At 44.9% G+C, this 26867-nt stretch overlaps 1 protein-coding gene across 3 annotated transcripts in view; it reads right to left on the reverse strand.

Moving 5' to 3' along the window:
* Positions 1–26867, reverse strand: part of HPCAL1 (hippocalcin like 1) — a 77734-nt gene that overhangs the window by 35420 nt on the left and 15447 nt on the right. For 2 of the 3 annotated variants that reach the window (XM_031052777.2, XM_031052776.2), the window contains exon 2: positions 10735–10781. The gene's annotated coding sequence lies outside the window, so the exon portion shown is untranslated. Of the gene's footprint in view, positions 1–10734; positions 10782–26290; positions 26545–26867 lie in introns of those variants that run through there. The other variant, XM_034061204.1, reaches the window with a different exon arrangement.

Consider the following 26867-nt stretch of genomic DNA (forward strand, 5'->3'; position numbering starts at 1 on the left):
CCTGAATTCAGCTCCTTAACTAAGTGCTGGGATGTTCTTTCTCCATGCAACATAGTCAAAAGGAAGGACTTTCTGAGAAGAAAACCAGGACATAAACAGGTATTCCCATTACAAGGACTACTCCAGATGGTAAAATAATCAATGAATATTTTCACATGCTCTGCACACGATGCTGCTAACTCAAGAAGAAGAGCACTGTGACCTTCCATAAAAAAAAAAGCTCGCAAGTATCATTATTTACCCAGATTAAGCATGCATCTAAATGCATGGATAAATCCAGCCAACCCCATGATAATTTAAGCGTATGTCTCAAATGAAATATAAGACTGAATGTTCTTCTGGCTTAGTGCAGACTTTAAATCCCTTTCATTACACACTTTTCAGCATGAGACAGAAGTACAACACTGAAGCAAAGGAGTAGACCAAAAGAGAAACAGGCTACAAATCACAATTTATTTTCTTGTCAGTGTCTTATCTTTAAAACATTCCTGCAGGGAAGGAACAGCAGGGAAGAGGCTCACAAATTGTTTCAAAGACACTACTGTGCTGGCTGTCTGCTAGTAGATTAATCATTTAGTGTCCACCTAGCAATAACCATAATTGTTTTGGAAGACATTCATATTGCAAAGTTGTAAGAACATACAGAGTAAAGCTGAATTTAACCTTTCTTCATGTTACATTTGCTTTAGACATGTTATCTCCAGTACAGAAAGAACCAACTTCAAGGAAAAAACCCTGTCATGTAGATTAAAGTTTATTGATTACCCAGACAACAATTCCAGCCCAGCAATTTGAGATCTCTCCAAGGGGAAAGAAAGAGATGGCATTTACAGAAACGGCTTCTAATGAGAAAACCTTAACGCAAGGAAGGTGAACCAGAGAGCAACAAGCATCAATTTTTATAGACTATAAACAACACTTTGCTCTTTTGGTTTTATAATTGCATTTCCCTTTATAACTAGAGTCCCTATGCTTTACTTTCCTCCAGAAACACCCACTGCTGGGCTAGGGTGGCCAGAGATGGATTATATCACAATAACTATGGGCAAAGCATATTAAGCCTTGCTTAAACTTGCATTTTGCCAAAGAGAGCCTTAAATTCATCAGTTTAAGAAAAACCCTGCAACAACCAGTGTCATCAAGGGACTGTCCCCTTTTTCCCTGGTGATTTGAACAGCAGCTCTGCATAGAGCTCCATGATGACGGAGTATTTTATTTCTAAAACAAGTCCCAGTGTCCCAAGCAGGTAAATTCACTTCAGAGATAGCGCTGAGCCCAAAGAAATCACTTTTCCTTAAGAAACAAACAAACAAACAAACAAACAAACAAACAAACCCCAAATAAAAACAAACACAGAACTCCCCCACCCAAAAATGAAAAAGCTGCTTCTTGAAAGTCTCCTCCTGACAAACCAATTTTACTGAAGGTAACCATGGAGAAGTCTCTCTGCTGGCTGAGGGCCTGAGCCAGAAGGACTTGGGGAACAAACATGGGCCAGTGCTCCATCATGGGAGTTTCACATGGTTTTCTGCACACAGAAGAAACACACTCCTGCAAAGCTAATCCTTGTTACACTCTGTTACAGCTGCGGGATGCCAAGAGTGTTGAAGCTCCAACACTTGGGCTACACAAGAAAACCCAACCACAAGGTTGTGACAGCTTCTAACAGCCCTTGGTTCTGCAGGTACTGGATGTGCCTTCATTAGATATGAAGTACCTGCAGTTCCTCCACTGTGAGAGAAAAGGAGCTAAAAAAACCAAAAGAAGAGCAGAAGGCAGCTATGGTTCAGAGCATGCTCTGAACTGAGCTACAGCTGAGCTTGCACACAAACAGATTTGGGTTTCATGGACAAGCAGCAACGATAGAGGAATTAAGTAAACAGCCATTTGCCAAATATAACTTTCTAAAACAGTCTGTCAGAAAATGGCAACTTTGGTGGAGTGAAGCAATAGGATGGAACGGACATTCTCACAGCCTCATGTTTTTATTTAGAGAGGACAAACAAGAAAAAAATAAATACATCTTGCAGATGGCCTGTCTCCGAGTGGCCCCGATAAAAGCCTCTGCATGCTGACCCTGGGCCAGCCGCATTCCAGCTCCAACTGCACAGCCTGCAGAAGCATTAGCAGTAATTAAGAAAAGCCAACCGTGGTGATGAGCCAGACCTTTGTAAAAGAAATACATGCTGCACTGATACAGATTTCTTTTTCCTTTCACTTTCTGGTAGACTAACATGGTATGCTCCTTATAGAGAAAATTTCCAAGTGCTTGACAGTTGCTGCTTCACCCTTGACTCACTGAATCCCAAATGGGACCCTTGGCATCATTCATCCCAGCAGGCCTCAAGGGCAGCACCAAGGACACTTTACGTGCAAATAATGCTCTTCCAAATCACCACGTGTGTCTGAAGCACAGCCCCTGGGAATTCACTGTCATCTTACAAAATGTATTGAGAACCACTTACACAGCCTGGTACCTCTTGATTTAAAGAATTTCTCCATCCAGCCACCACCCATTTGGCCTACACCATCTGTTTTCAGATGATACGCAACTCTGACCTAAAAGCCTCCAGAGGATGGAGAAACCCACTAGAGCCTGAAACAACTTGTGCTGAATCGTGATGTTCTTCCACCATTAAGGAGGCCTACAGTGCACATATATAGCTCAACACTCACTTGTACGGCTCACTGAAGGATTAGTTGGCTCATTCAGGCAGGCAAGGGTAGACCCTTAAGACGGTTAAGTGATTTGAGGCAGGATGATCATCTGTCTGCTCCCTGCCCACAATTAACTGTTCCATGGCCCTTGTCTTCCTACGGCTGAGCACTGCAGGGAAAGCTAGTGAATCAGAGGAGCTGAGCTGCTAGCATGACCAGGAGCACCCCTCCTCCTTAAGCTTCCAGGGGTTTAAAGAAAGTTGGAACAAAAGGAGCTGATCCCGTAGGTGCTCCAGGATCCTGCTCATTCCATCTAAAGTTCAGTGTTTCAAACAGAAGGGAAATTAAGCAACGAAGCTAATGAATTGTGTATCTATGGCTCAGATGGCTGTAAAGACCATGATAAGCTTAAAACAGACTGCAAATTTCTAAAATTAAATGGCTTTTGGTGTTACAAAGGTTGGCCATCTGTTCAAATGTTCATGTTATAGCTAATTTAACCTTTCTTCTTCCACTCTCCTCTCCTAACTCAAGCTCCGCAGGAAGAAGAAAACACGGCTAAAGTCATTGCAGTTAGACAGCAATCTTCTTCCACGAAGAACTGCCCACAGAAAACATGTTTATGGTTAGGACAGACTATAGAAGCAAAGGAGAAAAGTGGTGATAAGAAGCAGGATGTTATCTAGGTCTCACAGGACAGCTAAAATCTGCAGAAAGCCAGGACTGCAGGTGGTATTCAGAGGAGAACTCATAATTTTGAAAGCTGTGCTCAATGCCCCTGACACAGCACAAGACCTCCAGCCCACCTTTTCCAACCTCATCTCATGATATGGAGGGCTTCAAAGTGAAGTATGACTGCTCTCAATGGATTTCATATATGTTTCTAATGAAACTAGCTCTAAAAAAAATAATAACTTTGAAAAAAAAGATTAAAAATCAGTCTGGAATTACTCAGCAAGCAAGGCCAGCCCAGGCTGAAACTGAGCTTATAGGGAGAGAAGTGGGCTCTGAGCTGTGTATGGTATGAAGAGAGATGACACAAAACAACCAAATTCTGCAGTTCAGCATTCTTTCACAGTCTGGGTTATTCTGTTTTCTGTTCCTTGTAATAAAAAGAGGGGAGGGAAAAGGAAAGAAAGAAGATCATGAGTTCTGATCAAGATGAGGAATTAGGGGGAATGGGAGACAGAGCAAAATTAAGCTATTTGCAGGAAAAAACCAAGCCTGGGCAGGGGGAAATTAAAAGTTAAAAAGATGTGAAAGTGAGTGGCTAAGAATCAGTAGGTCTTCTGAAACCACCAAGCCCCCCTGAAATGCCTCTTAAAGGAAACTGCTCACTTCAGACCCCAAGTAGCCCTGTCCATTAGGACCCCTCTGGCATGAAGGAAAAGGCAATACATAGATCTTTACACTTCTAGCTTTAGGCTAGGAATGACGGCTTCAAAGGAGATAAGGCAACACGCTACTTTATTGTGTAACACTTTGAACCAGCTGGAGTTGGAACAGGTTTCGATGGAGGTATTTGGATAAAATGCTGCACAACTGAGACGCTGTGGTGAACTACCCACTGGGTTAAACACAGCCAAGTTCAGATGGAGAGAAGTGCCCCCATATTTGCTTGGAAACCAATCTGGGAACAGGTGTGAATTCTTGGTATTGCAGGTGGCTTAATTCAGGGGAATAACTGAATGAATTACCTGGAAACATCGCCACTCATTATTTTCTAACACCTCCAGCATAAAACCTAGTAAACGCTTAGCAGCCTGACCTTTGGGATGAATGTAAAAGCAGTGCTACAACACCAAAACAAAATATTTTCCTGGGTTTTTTTTAAAGTCAATAAGACCAGTATTACTTGGAGAATGGCAGCCTCAGGGAATCTGTTTCACTGCAAAACTGTTTAGGCAGCTGTCATTAGTTTAAAAGCCCACTTTTGTTTAATGACTGCAGTTTCACATTCTCCCAATGCCATGCATCATAACTGTCATCCCTAAACCTTAGATTTATGAAAGCATCCAGCAGCATCATTGTACTCAGGGGTCTGCTGATATCCCCATTATTAAACTGCTTCCTACAAGTTTCGACTTGCATAAAATCCTCTGTGTTCTGCCTGGGTGCTCTCAGGCAGGATGTTGCTCCATTCCCACGGGATACCTGGGATACCAGGCAGACCCATCGTCACCTTTGGCTGGGCATCTTGCAGAGTACAGGAGGCTGAAGCAAGAAGGATTCTTGAGATGCAGTGGGGTATAAAAACCTTTACATCTGTTTAAATAACAATAGAACAGCCCCCTTGCCATCATGCAAAGGTTTTGGGAGGGATGGAGGGCATGGTAAGGCTCACTCTCCAACTAAGTCACACTTTATCCTGAGTGGAGAGAAAATATGCTAGAGGGGAGCTCAACCACAGAGCTGGTAGTCTGAAACAAGAAAAAACACAGCCTGCAAAACCAAGCTCTTTCCCTAGAGACCAAGACCACTACATTTGAAAGCACACTGATTCAAAAAGACAACCTGAAGTAATTTCCCAGGTACTCTACAAAAGTTCACATTTAGTACCTTCCCGCTTTGAAATGTCTTTTGCAGCTGCTATCTTTCATCAGTCCTCCATTCAGTTGCCATTTTGCAGGTAAATTCATCTCCTGCTATCTTTACAGTGGTGTACAGGGACCATTGAATCCTCTTACCTGACTACACAAGAAGCAGAGTCTGTCAAATTTATTTGGTCAAACTTAAAACAAAAACCCCAGAGCAAACTCAAGCAAAACAAAAGGAAAAAGCTTTTTTCCTCAGATTCAGAACACTTAGAAAAGCATTTGCAAACTCAGGGAAGGTGCTCCTAGGATATTCTAAACCCAATCTGCTCAAGGTTTTGAATACTGAAGTTTCTATTTTCATACTCTTACATTAACATATCTATTGTGCTCCTTGTTACAGCATTAAAATATTTCATCATAATTCAGAAAGAAGATATTTTAACCTAGAAAAAAAGACATGAAAAGCAAAGTGCCTTCATGATTCCAATATAAATGATCAGAACTAGCTAAGTAACTATTCTGACAGATAGGTAGCAAGGGTACTTCACAAACAAGGACACATGATATACACCCTGAAGGATACATGCTTTAATATTGACATGCCATGAAAGAAGTTTTTGATGGTAAATCCCTGAAATGAAATTTCCTCCTTAAATTACAAAAAAATAACATTTTTCTTAATTACTTTTTCCTCGCATTTCACTGAAGAAAATGTCAAATTATATTCCCCTTGGAACTCAATGAAGACCACATTTCCATTTTTTTTGTGGAATTAAAAATTCCTTGAATTCAGTAGTTGAATCCATTCCATTTTTACTGCAGGAGATTCATTATATTTGTGACTACATTCCATTTGCTGATGAAATCAAAATTGAGACAATTAATTCTCAGGCACCAGAGTGTAAAACAGACAGACAACAAGCACCTAGCAACTAAAATCCCTCCCACAGTGCCTGCACCAAAGTAGGAACAGAGATACCAGCTGGGATCTACAGCCCAGTCTTCTTCCAGCTCTCCAACCCAGTCTGCACTTGAAGAGAACAGAATAGTGCAGTTAGAAGTGACCTATTATGAACATTTAGTCCAATGACATACTTCTGTTGGACTGAAGCTTCATCCCAGACAACAACAACAAAATCTGATGGTCACATCTGCTTCCCAGGCAACGCAGGGCAGCTCTCTGGAAGGGAGCAACTGGGATTTTGACTGCTAAGATACAAGATTTTCTAGTAATCCAAGGGCAGTACTCATAAGTATGAAATGCTTGGGGAGAAGGAAACAAAACTGTCTGGCTTTTTGCTCTTTGCCTAGACAAAAAACAATTTGCACCCCACCAACCCCATTGATGCTCTGCTGGAACTTCACCAGAACACTGTGCAGGAGGAGGGAAACACCTGGACATGACAGCAGATGCAGATGCAACACCTGGTGGTGTCCAGGGGGAAAAAAAAACCAATGCCTTCCTCCCAAAAAAAACACAAAGCCCCAAATCAAGCCTCCAAAACAAAACTGTTAACAAAGCAATGAGACCCAAGCCATGGGCTGCAGCAGGAATGCAGCAAAATGCTCAAACCTCTGACAGCACTACTCAGCCAACCTCAACCCTAGGGCGTTCATTTATCTTTGCTTTATCAGGGCACCAAACTACTACAAGGTGATGAGGAGAGGAGTGTGAAAAGAAATCACATTAAATTACCACATTTATTTTAATTAAGGGGGCCTGAAACAAAAGCCAGCAAGGTGGATGGACATGAGTACTGGTATGATGCCCACAGGAGGTCTCATTTGCTTGAACGAGATGACCCTGCAAGTGCTCAGATTTATAAAACCCACGGCACTCCCTGGGTGGCTGCCCTGGTAACTCCACCAAGCATCCCCAAACGTGCTACCCTCCTACACCAAAGCTTCTCCCAACAAATATCAAGTCCCTGATCACAAGCCAAAGCACCCTTTCATTTTATTCCAAGCCTGGCCAGTATGATGGAGGTCACATGAAAATTAGAAATATAACGATTCACTATAGAGGAAAGGGGGGAAAAAGAAAGTGTTGAGCTCATGACTAATCTTTGCAGCTCTTGCTATGAACAGGATTTGTACAGCCATCTTGATTTTTTATAAAAATAGTAAATCGTATTACCCCCCTGCTGCAAGACCAAAGATTCACAATGATACCTTAATACAGCTTAAATAAAAATAGCACCACCTGAGTCAATCTGAGCATGATAATGCTTTGTAATCCCACACTGCTAGGGAACAAACAGTTGTATAGGAGTGAATCAACACGACATACTTGCAACAGGAGACACTCCTTTTGCATGCTATATAGCAACATCTATACAAAATGTGGAAGGCAGGTGGTGTTTGTAGGAGGCACAGTACATGACGGGAAAATAGCGCTGTTACAGAATAATTCAGACCTGGTACCCCACTATCTTCTATCTTGGAAATCCTGGCTAGTAACTTCCATTTTTAAAAGAAAGCCTGCTTTTAAATTTTGCCCATTACAGTGAAGAATAAAAAAAGTTTGAATTTTAGAAGGTTTTCCTGAAAACTGAAGTGACACTGGTTTTCCTCCAGTCCTCAGGCACCTCTTCTGTTCTCCATAATGTTTCAAAGACAATGGACAGTGGTTCAGCAACAGCATCTGCCAGGCCCCTCAGCACTTGTGAGTGCACCCCATTGGAGCCCATGGGTGTCAAGTTTGCCTGCATGATCTCTGATCTGATTCCTGACGAAGCGGAAGTTTTCCTTTCTCAGGACCTTCTTTCTTGCCTCCAGCATCTGGGATTCCCAAGGGCTGGCCTTAGCAGTAAAGACTGAAGCAAAGAAGGTACTCAGTTACTTCACCTTCTTTGTATCATTTTTCACCAGGGCACCCACCTCATTCACAGCAGGCCCACATTTTCCCTTTTCCTACCGGATGTACTTGAAGAAGCCCTTCTTCTTGTCCTTGACATCCTTTGCCAGACTTAATTCTAAATGGACCTTAGCCTTCCCCATGCCATCCACGCATACTCTGACGTTCCTATATTCCTCCCAAGCGGCCTGTCCCTTTTTCCCCATGCCACAGAATTCCTTCTTCTGTTTGAGCTTTGCCAGAACCTCCTTGATCATCTATGCAGGTATCCTGTTCCCTTTGCTTGATTTCTTACTCATAGGAATGCATTGATCTTGAGCTTGGAGGAAGTGATGCTTGAATATTAACCAGCTCTCTTGGAACCCCCTACCTTCTAGAGCCCAAACCCATGGGATTCTTCCATGTAGGTCTTTGAAGAGGCCAAACTTTGCTCTCCTGAAGTCCAGAACTGTAATCCTATTTATTGACCTGCTTCTTCCACAAGGGATCCTGAAGTCCACCATCTCATGACCACTGCAACCAAGGCTGCCCCAACCTTCACACCCCCAACCAATCAGTCCTTTGTTAGTACAGGGTTCAGGAGACCACTTCTCCTTATTGGCTCCTCCACTGTCTATGTCAGAGAGTTATCATCAATGCATGTTAAACATGAACTGACATAGCCAGATCACCATAAGGCTCCATACAGAAACTGCTACACTCTGGAGATGGACCTTCATACTGGTATGGACCATCTCAATTCCCAAATTGGAATAAATGACATACCTGAATTTATACTTGTTACAGCAGCAAAACTGCGATGTATGAACACAAGGCACCTCTAAATTCTCTTTGCAAAAGTGCACCTGGAGCCCAGGTTTCCCCAAAAGATAACACAGGACCTTCATGCTTTTGAAAGCACTGCCCAAATGGAATACACAGGCAAAAGAAACATTAACTACGGCAAGCACAGTCTGGGGTATTAACAAGACTTTTTTTTTTTTTTTTACTTCAACCTATTCAGGTGTTACCTGAAATAACAACAACCAAAACCTCCAATTCTAAGTACAATTTAAACTGACAGTTTAAAATTACCTGGCCTTTGCACATGTGGCATTTCAGTCACCAACCCCATATGCCCCTCTGCCCTCAGGAAATGATAGCTTGATTCATCTTTCAACATCTCAGAAAGATCAACTGATGATTCAGGGCCCAGTACAGGGATTACCAGTACAACCAGCATGCAGGGTTATAATGCAGATCCAACAGTAGCTGCAAGGCTGGAGGTGAGGAAGAGTTCATAAGCTATTACTCAGAAGAACATTTTGGCAAAAGGTACACGGGATTCACGATTTGGCCTTGTATGGCTCATGTTTTATGGCCATAAGCCTTAGTCAGAAGAACTGTCTGGAGTTAAATTAGCTCCTCCCAGAAAATATGGATAACATTTTAGTAAGTAGGGGATGTTTTCATTGATGAAAGATGCAATTCATAGCAAATATACTTAAGGGGCATTAAAGAAGCCCTTTAAAAATGCTAAATAAGCATTTTCTGGCAAGAACAAACACATATTTAAGGTGGACACAAGCACAGTACAGCACACCAAACCCCAACAACCTCCCTGGCCCCAACAAAATACAAGTGCAGATGGCTACATTTCAGCTGTATAGACACTTCAAATCAACCTGGGACCATTTGCACCAAAAGGCCCCTTATCCATGTAAAATACATTGATTTCGAAAATGGAGAAATCTGTTAGATGTTTGGGACATTCAGCTGTAGTTCATTAATCAGTCTGAACACACGGGAGCTCTAATAGCTTGTATCCTGTGCACTAAAGAAATGCAACTAAAGAATGAACTTCCTGAGCAATTAATGGGTAATGATATAATTTGGTTAATCTCATTGGGAAGAAATCTAGAACTGAAAGGGGAAACAGAGAATGTATTTCTCTAGAAACAATGAAAACAAACAGCAAAGGGTGATACAGAGCAGAGGCCTGGCCGGCACTCGCCGGAAGAGATCAGCTCCACCAGAGGAAAAGAAATCACACTGAATTACATCAGCATAAAAGGTGTCTCCCTGGCTGCAATGCCACAGTATCAGCATTTCTTAGCAATCGCATTCTCCTGCAGCTCTTTACAGAGTCAGGGTTTTTGCTTGCTTACAACTAAGGATCTAATGAAAGACATGGAAGTCTTGGGTGCAGGCAGGGAAAAATCAATCACACACCTCAAAGATTAGTGTGAGTTATGCAGCTCATTTAACCCTCTGGAAGTTACAATCCTTTAGATCAACACAGTTGGACAGAACAGACAGGAAAAAAAACTAAGGTTGCTCTCTGACACAGAAAACACTTTGCCCCACTAGAAAGTGCAGGCTCTTTTTATCTGTACAGCATAATTTGTACAGATTTTCCTTGAATTGAAATGTTTTTTAAAATATCCCATTTATTTCACTAATCAAGTCCCATGAAATTCATTTTGGTGCAAAGGTAAAGATTAGCAGCTTGATGCCAAACCCCTACTTGAAGATTAGTCCTGCCAGCTTTAAAATTAAAGCATGCCACAAGCTCAGCAAACGCAAACTTCTGCACCCAATGCAGAACAAAAGCCAACATTTGTATTTTCTATTACTAATTTAATTTCTCTATTATTAATTTAAGGAGTGCTTTGAAAGGAGCAGGCTCTGGAAAGTACTCACCACCTATCTTGGAACGTCCTCAGAGAAAGTCCACGGGGCTTGGTTGCCTGAAGGAGAAGACATAAACCAAACATGCTTTATATTACAGACTTCTTTAAGTGACAACCTTCCCACTTTTTGGCCTCCCCTGTAAAAATCAATTTTCCTAGCTGAAAAAGAAATCAGAATTAGTCTAAACATGCAAACCCCCCCCCTCCAGTTCTTACCCTACACTAAGAAACAACTTAGTTCCCTGCATGTACGTTTTACAATTTATCCTGAAACAGCAAACAGCTCCCATGTTAAAAAATACATAAATTTGTCTTGAATTCAGAAGGCAAATTCTTCTGGAAATCAAAAATCTGTCAAAAGCACCCTTCCTACTAAATCCTTTTGAAAAACTAATCTTTCAAAATAAGCAAGTATGGAGTTCAGAACCAGAAGGTTTATTTGGCATGTGCCTCAAAATATTACTATGCCAAGTTCTAAACCAGGAGAAGAAGAAACAAAATATGAGTGCCAGTTTTGAAGTTTTCTGGAGGCATTAAGCATCTCTCTGAAAGGCTGAAAATCACTTCTTTTCCCATTGAGCATGCTTCTTGAGGAAGCAGAGTATAATAATCAGCATCCCTTCAGCATCTACCAGTTGTGAATCCTGAGGGGTCATCAGCACTTAAGGACTCAGAGATGAGACTACTAGGAGCAAGCTCACCTGCTCCTGTGATTCCTAATCTCTCAAAGTCCGTGCATTGAAAACAAGTGACTCACTGTGATTCCCAGCCTCCCACAGCACTGACCATAATTTCACCCACCGTTGAGGTCATGCACAGCTGGGAAGCATTCATCTCGTTCAGTCCAACATCTCCAGTCCCACCACACCAACTTTCCTGACAGATCTTGTCTAACCCAGCAACCCTATATCTTCTGTAAACAAAATCCCACCAGGTTTGGGACCCTACTCCCAGGTGCCTCCACCCCACCCCTAACACATACATTTGATCTGCCTGACACAAAACCCCAGCCACAGAGATCCCAGGCATTACCATAGCCTCCTAACAATCTTCTACAACACCATCCCTAGAGTTTCTTCCTTTCATGGCACCATTCAGACTCATTACCACTTGTCCTAATCCCCACAGACATGAAGCAGAGGTTTCCTATTTCTCTCCTCACAGCAGTCTTCCAGACGCCGCAAACCCACTGTGCCAATCCTTTGCCTTCTCTCTAGACCCAACATCCTACTCCTTCTCATCTTTCCTCTTGGGTCCTGTTCTTCAGATCCCCACCAGCCTTTCTCATTTTCTCCATGTCTTCCCCTCAGATGCAGTCCCCCACACTGGTTCCAGTGCTCCAGTGATACCAAAGGAGATGAAACACAGGACACAGTAAGCCCACCCTTCTGTTTATGGAAGACTGTGTCTGCTGCTGTTGGGGCAGGATGATGTTGGCTAAGTCATTTGTGACCATCATCCAAAGACATTTTTCAGCAAAGCCCCTCCAACCACCCCTGATTAGTCTGTACAGCCAACTCATTTACCAGGGTAACTGCAAGCCCACATATTGTCTTTGATGTGAATGATGGACCCTCCAAGTTAATTTTTTGGTTTTGTCTACAGGCATTTGAAAATCTAATCCCTCCTCGAAGTGCTTGTAACCTCTCATAGAGTTTGGTGCTACCTGTTGAATCTGAACCAGTATTTTATCAAATGAATCAATTAAAACAATCCAGGAGACAGGGTCCACCTCTAGAAATCCCCACACAATACTTCCTCTGAGTTGGTGACATACTGGAGCTAAACCTGGAGCATGGTTAGCACACCTGCACTGTACCATCCATAAGGAAAACATTTCACCAAAATTTCTTTTCCCTAGCTTCCAAGAATATCAAAACAGTGCCAAAAACCTAGCTAGGATTAAAGTACATCCTATCATCTGCTCTTCTTCTATCCACAAGACCCAGTGCCCTGCTGTGGAAGGAAATAAAGATGTCTGACATGATTCATTTCAGACTAATCCACGCTGTTACTCACAAGCACCCAGAAGATGCCTACGTGGGAAATAATGTATTAAGTTCCAGGAAAATACCATAATAAGGTCAGAGTGACTGTACCACAATTCTATCTCCTCCTTATTAAAAATTTAGCATGATATTTTTTGCTTTTTCATTGTAACGGAAACTTCACAAATACTCCACTGGTTTTCACAAATAATCACCCAGAAGAAACTGAAAAGAACAAGAGTGAACCAGACTGAAGCTGAAATCCAGCTCCTTCTACAAATCATGAGAACGAGACAAGTGTCATGAAGGTGAGCTCAGGGCATCCCACCCTGCTCCAGGGTCACCAGACACCCCCTTGCAGGTGCACTCTTCCCTAATCACTGCTGGTGCTGGTTGACCAGCTTTTACTGAAGGCCAACCTTTCCACATGTGTCCTCCCAGCATCTGGGGGGTTGTTTTAAACAAACCCTTCCCTAAGGCCCAGAGAATCTGTAACTAAAAATAAACAAAAAGACAAAAACTCTTAAGACTGCTCCTTAAATCATTTTGTGAGTCTCTATTTTATCCTGGTATCCTCTCTTGTCAGTGCAGATTTTAACTACATTTATCTTCTGCTCACAGGAAGGAAAATCCAAGACACCATGAAATCTTCTATTACACTTGAGATTTCTGGCCAGGCACTCACTAATGTTGCAACCTGACAGCAATACAAGCATTTAAACAAGTAACTTCAGCTTCAACATCTTCTCAGGAAGAAAGCCTAGTATGTCCATTTTATGCAGGGACGGATGTTATCTCTCCAAGTTGCCAATGGAAACCCAATGGAAAGTCAAAGGAAGGATTGAAGCCAGTCACTAAAAAAATAGGAAACACAACCCAGAAGCTCTTCTGATTTCTCTTCTGTGTTCTCATACAAAATTGTCACGCCTTACCCATTCAACAAACCTTACTGAATAGTGCAAGATTATTTGGCCATATGTATATGTTCAAAATAGATGGCATTTCCCAGTACTCAGCTGGATTCTGGCATCCCAGGAGACTTTCAGAAAAAAAAATAATGGCTATCTAAATTCTTATAATCATACAAAACCTTTGCTCTAACCCAATGGAGCAGAGGGTAACCGGACATCACACATTAATGTCTATGTGAACAGCACATGAAGTATTTAAATCCACTGCCAATTAAAAGTAAGGCATAATTGAATTAGAAGAAGCAACTTATGGCAGAAATTCAATTACAAAGCAGAATTAAAGGAAGAGATGTCAGTAACTTTGGAGACTGGGCAGGAAGAGGCGAGTGCATCTGTCTATATTTTCAGAGCTGCTAGCAAAACACTTTGAAGAGGAGACTGCTCCAAGGAATCATTTCCAAAGATCCTCCTTACAAAAAGTGCTTCATTGATGGCCTGGAGAAACCAAGGTGACAAACAGTTTTTTCCAGACCACGCTCTGACCCATCTGGCAGGGATAAAACTCTCCTCCAGTGGGCACACATCACTAACCCTGCCTCCCCTGCAGGCCCTGCAGCTCTGCCACATCCTGCAGCATCCTCGAACCTGCCTTAGCTTGCACCAAAACTGTTGCAGACACCTTTATTTTTCTTTCTTTGTCTTTTTTAAAGTGATTTTAACCCTATTCCTTTGCTTCAAGTCATAGAGATTATATATTAAGGAGATTCTTTTCTACACAACAGAGAAGCCTCAAGTGTTGTGGACACTTTTCTCCCCTTAATGACCACTACTTTACCCTGCCCTGCTCTAGCCTCCATTTGTTCTGTCCTTCATCAGTCTTGATGCTGATTCCCAATAAGTCCCTCCCACACCTCCAAGGTTCAGCTTTCATAACTGCATTAAAACAAATCAATACTGCTATTAACACTGATACATTTGGGGATGGTGTGATCTGCCTGCAAACCAGGCATGCAGCATAGAAGGTAACCCCCAGCACTGCATGAAGCCTTTGCTCTCCCTTTTGCAATTTCTTTTTCAACTAGACTCAGCTATTTTATAAAAATACATTTGGTTTTCTTTTTTTATCTTGCAAATGCAAACTGGTGAGGGCTTGTGAGACAGAATTTTGCAGTCCCCTTTACAGTAGTGCATTGACAGACAAGAAATTAATTGTTCTGTCACTTGTTATGCAGTTGGGCTACGTGATCACTGTAGGTCCCTTCCAGGTGAACTAATGTGTTTTAATTTTGCTCCAGCTCCCTGAGCCAGCCATGTTTATGGATGCATCCAGACTGCACATGTAGCTGTGCCAGCACTCGTGCTGGGGGTGCTGCAAGACACATGCTTGCAACACCCCCAGAAATGTATCACAATCCAACCACTGCAATGTGAATCTGATGTCTCAGCAACATCTCAGGAGGCACAGGGTTAAGTCATAGACAGAATGTCACTCCCTTGAGCCCCAGGCCTTCGGCCAAGCCACAAATGCAACATCTTTGGTGACAGAAGCACATCCTATGCCTGCTTCCGGCTGTCACCATGACAGTAACAACAGTCAATCTCCATCTGAATGCATCGAACTGGACATATGCAATGAGATAGTTGCACAGCCCAAAAACTCTTAAGATTCCTGGCAGTCACCATAGTGAAGCACTGCTTCTCATGGGGAAGACTGCAACCAAGTGGCTGTCAGAGCATGAAGGAAACACCAAGCAATGACAGTTTCAGGAAATAGCATCCAGGAAGAGTTCAAAACATTCCTTGGAGGCTGTGTTTGCTCATTTGAAGCACCTCCTGCACCTATTGACTGAACAGACTGGGCAGGTTCCCAGGCTACTTTGATTTCTCATGCTGTAAAGCAGCCTTCATGTTTAGGTGTCCAACTCCTGCCACCTCTCCGGCTTCAGACTTTCTTCTTCTGTAATCTACCTGGACAACTGATGCAGCATCACTGATACCTACCCCTGCTCACAAAACCACCCTGACACTGCTTGATGAATTTAACCTCTACCAGTGAGGTTGAAATGCAAAGCCAGATCCACCTCTCAGCAGGGAAGACAGAAAGAACATTGGTGGATATTGTACCACTGGATAAAAAAAAAAAAAAGAAAAAGGAAAACCCGGGAAGAGTGGGGCTGATGGGTGTTGCAAGGATGGTGGTGTACTCTCTGCCCTGGCAGGTTTTTCTTTGGTTTCCCTTGCCACTCAAGTCTATCAGGTAGGTCTACTGTCCTGAGAGCATGACAAGATGTTTGCCTGTGTGCTTAAATGTCAACTCTCCAAGTTAAGTAAGAGCCCTTGGAAGACTGTGACTTGGCTCCCACCCAAGCAGGAACAACACACCTTAGCTGTGAGACATCAACGTTGGGCTCACAGAAGTCACAGAAACCCTAGAATGGTTTGGGTTGGAAGAGACCTTAAAGCTCATTCAGTTCCAACCCCTGCCATGGGCAGGCACACCTTCCACTAGAGCAGGTTGCTCAAAGCCCCATCCAACCTGGCCTTGAACACTAACAGGAATGGGGCAGCCACAGCTTCTCTGGGCACCCTGTGCCAGCACCTCAGCACTCTCACAGTAAAGAACTTATCCTAATATCCAATCTAAATCAAATCCCTTTCATCTATCCCTCAAATTCTGTGGGATTTCAGGGAACATACCATTCTGCCCTGCACATCTCCATTCCATGTCTGCAGTGCTGGAGTTGTCTTTTCAGCACAGACACTCTTGGAGTACAATCCAAAAAGCTTGAACGTAAATTAGTGGTTGCTTCACATCTCTAAAAACCCCACTCTGAGCACCCCTGAAGGTTTATTTACTGGACACAGCTGCAAAGTAGTGATTAAGCCATTGTCTGAAGAACAGCCTGAAGTATGTGGTACAAGAATCTTATCTTTGGCTGGTATTATCATAACACAAACAAGTATCCTTGCCAGATTCAGGGAAACAACCAGGAAACTAACCGAAACTGAAAGAAGCCCATGCAAAGGAGAAACCTGCATGCCAACAAGGCATATCATGAAATATACCATGGGCAACACCATCACAGATTCATCTCAGTGAAGATACAATTCCCCTGGCTTTGGAGTTGTTTTGCTCAACCCAAAGCTGAAGACTGCATTTTTATACTACACCTAGGTTTGGCTCCAGTCCCTCCTTCTAATAGACCCTCTCACAAGCTGGCTGACAACCTTTGGCCACTGAGGATGCCCATATTGTGCTCACTTCAGAGGGATGAGGAAGCTGTCTAAACATCTCCTCCACCCAATTGAAGGAGTTGTTAATATCTGAAGTCCTTAGCACCGTTTTACACAAGCAAAGCTCTCTGGCTTATTAAACACACCCCAAACTTGGGTTCCACAGAAACAATGAAAAGAAAACCACCACAGTGTAAGGAAGCTTTACAAATACAAGGGTAAGCAAAGGCTTTTTTTCAAGACAGCACTAGGGCTAAGACTAGAAGCCAGGCTGGGTAAGTCGATGTTACACAGAACTGATTGCCAAAGTAAGGTCACATACTGTACTAAGTTTCCCTAGAAGTTGCATGAAAGAAGGGAAGGTATGAAAACTCACTCTGCTGACTAAAAGAATTACATTTTCTAACATAATTTCAGGTGTCAGAACAAGATGAATTATTTTCACCTACATATTTTCCCATTATTGAATTGCAGGGTTGTTTTGGTCAAGTTTTCTTCCAAAAACACTATTTACAAATGCCACATACTGCCTGGTCTGACTTGTACACAAGCAGTCAGCTGACAGGTAAAAAGGATATATGCCGCTGGGGACAGAACAGTGCCACTTATTTACTCTATTTCCTCCTTTAAACTTTTTTTCAGTACAATTAACTAAATTATGTCATTACACATTCATCATCCAGGAAGTTTCTCTCTTTCCCTTTTTAGCATCCTTTTCTGTTGCATTTCTCTGCTTCACAGGATGCTTTAAACTAAACATTACATTCAAGTTACACAATAACGATTTGGGAGGGATAGACTGAATAAGGAAGGATATGGTAAGAAAGGTATCTGCTAAAATAAGATCTTCTGCGCAGCTATGCAGGACATAGTGTTAACTACCTTTTACCAAAGGAGATTCTGAACTTGTACCAGCTAAGATACCAGGTGGAGGCACATAACATTGTAGTTAAAAGAGTTCAAACACTTTCCAAGGACTGAATGAAGCCTGAATTTATTCAAAAACAAAATTACAGTGATAAATGCTGTTATGGCACAGACAAGGTGCCTCATATAACCTCAACCCTCTCTGCATATTGAGGCTCTTTTACGCTACATAATAAATGCAGCTGCATTTAAATTGAGTTTATCACAAACTAGTGCCCCTAGGCAGATCATTTATTAATTTAAAAATAATTACACATTCTCATCTCTATAATTACAAGGGGAAAACCACCTTGAAAGCAAAGCAAAAACCAGACACACCAGTGTCTTGTTAACCTCCACAGAGCTGGAAAAGCAACATTAAGAGCAAAACTTCCTGCACACATCCATCATGGCTTTAGAGGCTCTAAAATATCAACCTCGGGTGATAAAGATTTTTCCAGGCTGATGGGCCTTCCTGGGTCGATCAGAACAGCCTCCCACAGCCCACAGCTTACCTTGGCACGGGCTGTCCCACTGAAGTCCCCTCCTCTTCGTACTTGGTGGGAGTCACACAGCCTGCGTAAAACCAGGCACCTGGAGAAGACTGATGGGTGACCACCTTGAAGTCTATGTTTCAGGATCTGTCACCATTGCTACTTTGGTTAGGGATTTTCCCCTCCCCTTCTACTGCTGACTGACATTAAGAAATGGGTTTAAATGGAGGCTGGCATCTCCACAGCTTGACGTGGACAGCAGAGTGAGCTGGTGGAGGAGCGGAGACTGGCGATAGCAAGTGAGCACCCTGCAAACCTTGCACCACACTGAACCACGAGCTCCTGTCAGAGCCGCAGAACCTGGCATGGTGATGTCACAAACACTGCCACACACAGAGGCAGCAATGGTGGCTAGGCTGAGGAGCTCAGCCTGCAGCACTGCTCTCCCCAGTGCCTACGCATCCTCCTCACATCAGTCTGCCTGAACACCAGGCACAGGACACCAAGTGTGGTTGCATAGATATCAGGAGGCACAACACTGACCCAACCCCTCATGGCACTTAAAAATCACATGCAGTTCACATTTCTGTCTAATGACTGCTACACCAGGAGGCATGCCCCTTACAAGCCCCTGAGCAGTCACGAATATTCCATAGTCAGCCCAGCCTTTTGCATGCATACAGCTCAAGAATATTAAAATTTCCCAAAAAACATTCCTGCAGTGCTTGCATGAAACAGGGCAAGTGTGGCAGAACACTTCTGTTAGAGATGTGCCTCCCCACTAAGCATAAAAAGCTATCAAGGCCATTAATGAGGAATACAAAACCCCAGCACCTGCCATGGGCACCAAGCATCTGAAAACAAAGCTTGGAAGCAAGATGCAGCTTGCACCTAGCTCTACATGTCCCAGCACAAGGAGTAGCCAAGGGCTGGCTGTGAAGCTCTCAGTCCCCAGAATATAACAGCTAAGCTAAGAAGAATATCCTTGATTGTGTCTTGCAACAAGCCAGAGCTGTGGAAATAGCCAGCAAGGGCACATTCACTTACAAACTATGCTTTCTGAATTACACTCATAAATCCAAGCACTCAGTACATTGACTTGTTCCTGGTGCTGTCAGTTCGTAACAGCTTGCCTTATTTAAGGGACAGGACTTCTGGGAAGCTGCAGCACACACCTTGCAAAAAGCCCACCAACAGTAACCATCAGAGGTGATGAAAGACACGGGCAAGCAGTTGATCTGAGAGGAGAAATCACAGTCGGTGCAGCTGAGAAGCTCAAATCTGGCAAAACCTATGTGCAGTAAGCCATTCTGTCAGAACAGAGACCCCCTCCTGTGACAGGCACAGCAACTGCTTTGGTTCTCTATTCTGGCTGATCCAGCCATACCTTGGCAGGTATCAGCGATGTGATTTTCTCCTGCAAAGACTCCTCTCCTCCTCCTGGCTGGCAGGGAGACATTACTGGAGTCACAGATTCCTCCTATGCAAGCTGCTTTGGGAGGCTGCTGTAATCTGAACAGTATCAGATACATTTTGCTTTTTTGCAGAGGGCCACCAGCATCAGGTGGTTTCCCAGCAGACAAGCCTGGCTGAGCAAGTCAGCCTGCAGGTTCAGAGCATCCTTAAGAAGATGGGAGAAGAGAGCTAGAGGATGAATTAAAAATTAAGGGTGATCTTCCCTCACTTTGTGTATCTCCCAGGAAAAACACAGCTCTTAGTAACAGAACTTCAGGAACAGATTTAGGAATGAATGTCAATTTAAGAAGTATAACATGAGCAGAACAGAAAGTTGTGGCTGCAGTCTACAGAGCTCATTCTCATTTGCTTTCAGACTGCTACCACAGCTTAAATTACGCAGAGCTGGAATGAAATCCAATTTCCATTAAAAAATATAGATCTTTTGATACATCTCCTAAAAACCTCAGAAGAGCCCTGGCATGGCTCAGGAAGAGCTGCTGCTGCTGGGGTGAGCCTGGTGTGGAGAAGTGCAGCAGCCCCAGGCTCACATGGTGCTCCCTGGGGAGACAGGCACACATGCAAAGACCAAACTCCTGTCCTGACAACCTGAGCAGTGGGCACAGCCATCACTGAGGGTACAGCACCCAGAAAAAAACCCAGCTGATGGGTTACCAATGCCAAGGGAGCCAACTGAAACGGTTTCCCACAACTGATTTCAGTGGGTTTGCTTCACACCAAACCTAACTGAGCCAAGGGGAATCATTTGCCACGGGATTGAGGTTAATCAGGCTGTTTAACCAGGGACAGGCTTGGCCTGCCACCCTCCACAGGATGTAGCTATCAGCAGGCTTCATTGTGCAAGGCCAGGAGAGAGGCACATGCTCACTCCCACTTAACTGGTTCTGGCTTTCAGAGACTGGCCATGAAAAGGTGACTGACAAACGCCTGCATTCCTACCCCCGTTTATTTTGTGTAAATGCCTCCTTTACTAAACTCTTACACACACACAAATCCATTTTCTAGAAAGCCCCCCCGAGCCCCTGTGCAGCAAAGCTGACATACATGACCTCAGGAGCAGCAGAACTCAGCCTGGCAAAAATCATAGTGTCTGATCACAGAAGGCCTTCTATGCTGAGTCTGCTTTCTTCTCCCCTCGCCCCTGTACAGCAACTCCAGCTCTCTTGGTACAAGAGCTTTAGAAGACAGACACCAGGAGAGGAGAGAGGCCACACAAGACACAGGGGTACTGACCATCAAAGCAGAAACTCAAACTGGAAACTGGAAGGAATAGCAGAAGCCCCAGATCATTCCGGGATGGTGCTCTGACCACTGCAGGACGAGGATAGGCAGCGGCCTGCAGTACCCACCGGCCAGGCAGCTCCTGACAGGCCTGTGCTCTCAGGCCTACATTTCAAGCTCTCGCCTTCCCTCCAGCTGTGGTGAAGGGGATACACGGTTTTCAAGCATCTTCTAACATACTTAACAGATGTTACTTCTAGACCCTTTCCAAAGCACTGCGAAGTGCACTTGCTTTCTTTTGAACACACATTTCATGATTAGAGTCAGTGCTGATGGCGATGTATCCACAGCGTCTTCCTTTGTAAATCCCACTCCCCTCTCATGCACAAGCAGTTAGCATCAACCAGCCCCATACTGTCCTCCAAAGGGAAGTCTGCTTCTCCCCAGGTAAGCTGTAAGAAAGACAATGAGCAGTCTTTGGAGAAATGCCATTTACCTGCTACAATAGAAGCTTCACTAAAGAGAAAAGGAAAGAATGCCCTGCAAATGCTAGCTGGTGTTGACGGCGGCTATCTGCAGCATGGCCGAAAGCAGTGAGCTTTCTCCCCTCACACCACAGGTGAGCTGCCAAGAACAGAGCATCCTGTGCAAAGTGCCCTTTAGAAAGGAAGGAAAATAAGAAATGGGGAAAGGAAAAAATCCTGCTACCTGTGAGCAAGGGAAAGCATCCCTTCTGCACAGACACACCAGCCTTTGTGGAGCAGAGCTGAACAAGAAGCAGTGAGGAAGCCTTGCAGCACGCCTGTGTGCTGGCTCCCACCTCCCTGAAGGCATCTCTTTTCCTTCTCCTCCCACTTGCCGCCACCCCTGCCTATTCTAAAATGACTTTGCATGAGACGTGCCAACTTTCAAGCCTCAGCATAATGTATTTCCTTATCCCATGGCCAAGCTATACCATCCATCATACGCTTATATTTTCAAGACATGACAAGAATTTGAGGTTTGCGCACCAGAAGGCACACTTGAGTGCTCCCTTCTCCGTGGGGGAACTCAGGATGAAATGCTTCTTGCACTTCCACAGGTGGGAAGTACATTCCTGATGCTGGCATGCTGCATGGTTGGGGAATCAAAAACAAACCCCTCTGCCACTCTGACCAGTCCGGTTAATTCATTACAATAAATCCATTGTCCAAAACAAAAACACACTTTAATTGCTAAACCAGATGACCAAGTTTAGCTGTCGCTCTTGGCACGCATGTCAGGATCTCAGTACGCCTCGTTACAGCAAGCGTCTCTGTAGGTGCGAGCTGTGCCTTCCACCCTTGAAGTCTCCAGGCACCCCTGTTATCCTAATCCAGCGTTTTCCAACCCAAGTGAATATTTAAAGGGATACCATCGGCTCAGAACATACCTCTGACTACATCAGGATTTCAGGAACTGCAACACTAGCAAGCATCTTTCTTTTCCCACCCCCAGCTGTTAAATACGCATTTACACAGCTGCACCCTTTCCTATTTAGGCAGCCTGATCTCCCTTGAAAATAGAGCACAGAAAAAGAAAATAAGGATAAAATACTTTTGTAAATGTCACAAAAAACCCCTGGCAGAAGGTCACAAAGGCTGGACCATGAACTGTATGTAACTACAGCTATGTCTAAGTTTTGTTACTCTTTGGTTAGGCTTTTTTTCCCCAGACAGATTTCAAGTAGATTGTGTTGCTTGCTACAGGCAGTTTGATCATCAGGAAATGTGGCATGCAAGAGAAGAGAAAAGCTGACTAGGTTGTAGCCAGCATCTTTTGCATGGAATGCAGCCAGCGAGGGTTACCACAGTATCTCAACTAACACAGATCACCAGGGAGACTTCCTTAAACTACTTGCTGCTTTCTTTGACTTTAAAAAGATATACACCTAGAGGACAAGAAACACTGAAACAGTCACAGTACCGCTGCCATCTCTTCCACCATGGTATTCACACATGTACGCTGTGAATTATAAGCAGTATTTCTTAATAAAGGAGCATTTCATGCAGTGCAATCCAGAAGAACTGAAATATTTCTTAGCTTATGAGATGGATCCACTCCTGCCTTCCAATTCCAGTGCAATCAGTGCAGAAGAATGAATAATTCATCCCATAGTCTGAGTCTCCCAGTCATTAAGCAATGTAACACTGAACTTCCTGAAAGGTCACATTTCCAGGAGGCTCAGCTGAAGAATGTTCTCTCCTACCCATTGAAAGACTCTGGAGGTAAGGTAAGGAGCTCCTTCATGAAGTATATGCCCTCACTGTTGAAGGTTTCACAATTACTTTGCTATTGGAGTGTGACAATAGGCAGAAGAAATTTATCTGGGGGAGTCAAGAAATGCAGAAATCAATGGGTTAATTACCAGGTTAGCAGAACATGACCAACCTGTGAAAGCTTTTATACAGCTAAAGGCTGATGAACTGAAGATAACTGTTTGCATTTATTATCCTCTCAGGATGGTGCGGGATTATTGGAACAACAGAAATTTCAAGCATTGATTTAAGACATTTCCTGATCATTAAGGCTAAACCCCAACAATTTTGCAGGAGCAAATCCTTCCACAATCCATGGGTAGTATCCCACACAATACAGTAATACAGTAAACATGAGCTAAGATAAATCACTTCTTGATGAAAGAAATTTAACTTCAGTCCGAGTTAAGCTCCATGAAGATACTGAAGTTGGACACACACGATTTTCTAATACAGACAACAAAGAAACTGATCCCACATACAGACATTATGGGAAGCATCCTAGGAACATGAGGAAAAACACACTTATTTTTTTTTAAAAGGTCTGTTTTTCTTCCACTCACTGGAAAACATTGCATTTGTTACTGGATCTGCCCCAAAAGTCATGCTTGAAAGAAAGGCCAGCAGTTCTCTGGAAAAGTGTGAGATCCTCTTCCCGTATCAGTGCACCTTGCACATGCAGACAGCACAACCTCATTCCCTATGGATTCACATCATGAAAAGCAAGAAAAAAAACCCAACAATATACCCAACATTTAATTCACAACTGCCCCCTTCATTCACCAGCATTCTTGTCTCATGTCAAAGTAACTGACACTCAGAAGAATATTGTCTTGCTTGGACAGAAAAATAAATCCCATTGCATGAGTATTTTAAATTGCAACCATTTCTAATCACAAATCACATGCTTTCTTTCTCCTTTTTTTTCACCTCTTTTGCTGTTTTGTTCTTTTGCAGGGTCATAATCCAAGTTCAATGTTGCTTAGGCTACCAAGTAATCTCTACCATAGTCTTCCAACAACCATGCCCATGCACTCGGGTGGCAGAGGAGGCACCACAGTGCCAGCTGAAAGCAAAGCATTGCCTGTGCCTGCACAGAGACAGCCAGAGTTGAGAACGCAAGAGGCTTGTCTACCCTTACACAAGTTCCTGCTCGTGCAAGCATCCAGCTGCAAGCGCAAACCCTACTCCTGCAGCTCGCAGAACTCTCCTCACCCTTGCAATTCCCTGAATGCGCTAAGCTGTGCCAACAAAACACACTTTTTTTGCCAGCATAGCTGACTCCTCAGCTGAGCTGCTGCCAGCATTGCGACAGCTACTCTATAGCAGCACATGCTTTTTTTCCTTCCCATTTCCTACACTTTCTCCTCTACACACAGAAATCCAAAATTCAAGACAAGAAACAGAGACAAACAGAAAACAGGTATCAGGAAGAGTCGATGTGTCTGGCTAGCTAGGCATCAGCTCCTCACCTGACCAAAGGGAAGATGCGGGGAGATGATCTGCCCTGTCCCCCACGCCTCACCACACTACCTGAAACCAAACACATGCAGTTGTAAGATCTTTCACCCAAATAGAATCCTCCTGAGCCAAGCACCTGAGAAGAGTTGAGGGACCAGGAGCGAGATGGGTATTTGGCCCCAGAGAAGGCTCCTTTCCAGCTCTGCTCCCTGGCTGTCATGGCAAGCACCAGATGATGCTGGTGGGACCCCATGCAGGACAGTGCTCTCATGCCAGTGCCCTGCTGAAATAACCCTTTGGTCTTTGCTGCAGTTCCATCTCAGGCAAAAAGAGCTTTTGAACCTGACACTGCAACAAACTGCTCCTACTGGGAAAACTGGGGAGTATTTTGGGGAAAGAGTAGTTGATACTTTCTTTCTTTTCCCCACAGAGAAAATCTAATCTCCCCTCCAGATTTTCACTTGTGAATGGGATTACAGGGTAACACTCCGTTCCAGGGCCTGCTGCTAAGTATTCTTGTGAAAAAAAATCATGATTTTGTCATAAAGGTATAAATTACCCAGCAGCAAGCAGAAGACACAGATCTACTGAACACCCAGCTGCTGTTCCCAGTCAGCCCTTTGCTCCAGATGATGCATTACATGACCTTTTCCCAAACTGAGCAGGAACTTATTTCATGGAAACTTACTTGTAAATACACTTGCCTTGTTTTATCCCCTATTTCTTGTGATTCTCGGTACTCCAGCAGCTATTGCACGCTGGAGCTCCGCACTCCTGCAGGTTCCCCAGCAGCCCGATGCAAACTATGGCTGGCAGACACGGATTCAGGGAACCGGGGTGACCTCAGCTGCAGCCATCCGGCTTCCAGTGCACCCCAGACATCTCCCAGAGGATGACAGCCGAAAAATCCTACTCACCAGAGGCAAACGCCAGCATTTTTAGATGTTGTTTGGGAGGGTGGCAAGTAGGAAGTCCGGCTCTCAAGGAGTTGACTCAAAACGCCCTGCAACATTCATGCGGCGGGAACTTCGCCGGGTAAACCATTAACCACCATAAAGCTTAGCTGCGTAACCCCCTTCATCATCTGCGAGACTCGCATACACCGCAGATAAACACGCGGGCTGCATGTATATAAACGCACACATGTATATATGCGCACAGATACACACACACGCACATACAAAGACACACAGATACGCACATACGCGTTTTTTCCGAGGGAAGGTGAAAGCGCTGGCGCTCCCACGGCTCGGGGCGCGGCGGGAGCTGTCACCGCAGCCTCAGGGCGGCGGGGCCGGGGGTCCCGCTCCCCGTCCCCGGGCTGCTAAGGGGGCTCCCGGCGCGCCCCGCCCCGCTCCGCTCCCCGCGGGGGAGTAACAGATGTGCGGAGAGCTCCGCACCCCCAATCCAGCCGGGATCCTTCCCACCCTCGCTCCGCAAACCTACCCCTGCAGCAGCCGGTTAAAGCCTCCTCACCCCGCTCCCCACCTCCACCCTTCCACACTCCCCACGGCAGGGAGGGCAGCGCGGTCTCCCGCCGCCCCGCCAAAGTTTCCGCGCCGCTCCGCGGCCAGCGGCGGGGCAGCCTCAGCCCCTTACCCGGCTGTCAGAGCAGGGTCCCGCGGCGGCCTGAAACAGGCGGCGACTGCGCGGCGGCTTCCTGGGAGCTACAACTCCGCGGCGGCGCCCGGTCGAGCCGCGCGCCTGCGGAGCGGCGGCGAGCGGGGAGGAAAAGAGGAAATGAGCGGGAGGCGCATTGGAGGGAGGGGGAGGAAGGAGCCGTCGCCGAGGGACCGGGGAGAGCGAGGAACGGAGCTCAACTTCCCCGGCGGGGCAGCGGCCGCTCCGGGGGGGCGAGGGCGGAGCGCACCGCACCGCGCCGCTGCTCCGCGGCCGCCCCGCGACGTGCGCAGCGCCGAGCCCCGCGCAGGGGCGGCCCGCCCGCCGCCGCTCCCGCCCAGCCGGGCCACTTGGTATCGCCCTGCCCGCCTCTCCGGGCCGCCGCCGAGCCGCCGGCGGGCAGGAAGTGCGGGGCCAACGGGGCAGCGCGGAGAGGAGGCTCCGCGGGGCTGCGCGCTTGCGGGGGTTCGCCCGCCCCACCGGCGCTCGCTGCCGTCCCTGCTGGCGGGGGGATGGGGGTGGTGGTGGAAAAAGTTTGGATTTTTCTTTTTTTCTA

The sequence above is a fragment of the Melopsittacus undulatus genome, chromosome 3 (genome assembly GCF_012275295.1).
Source record: "Melopsittacus undulatus isolate bMelUnd1 chromosome 3, bMelUnd1.mat.Z, whole genome shotgun sequence".
Taxonomy (NCBI): domain Eukaryota; kingdom Metazoa; phylum Chordata; class Aves; order Psittaciformes; family Psittaculidae; genus Melopsittacus; species Melopsittacus undulatus.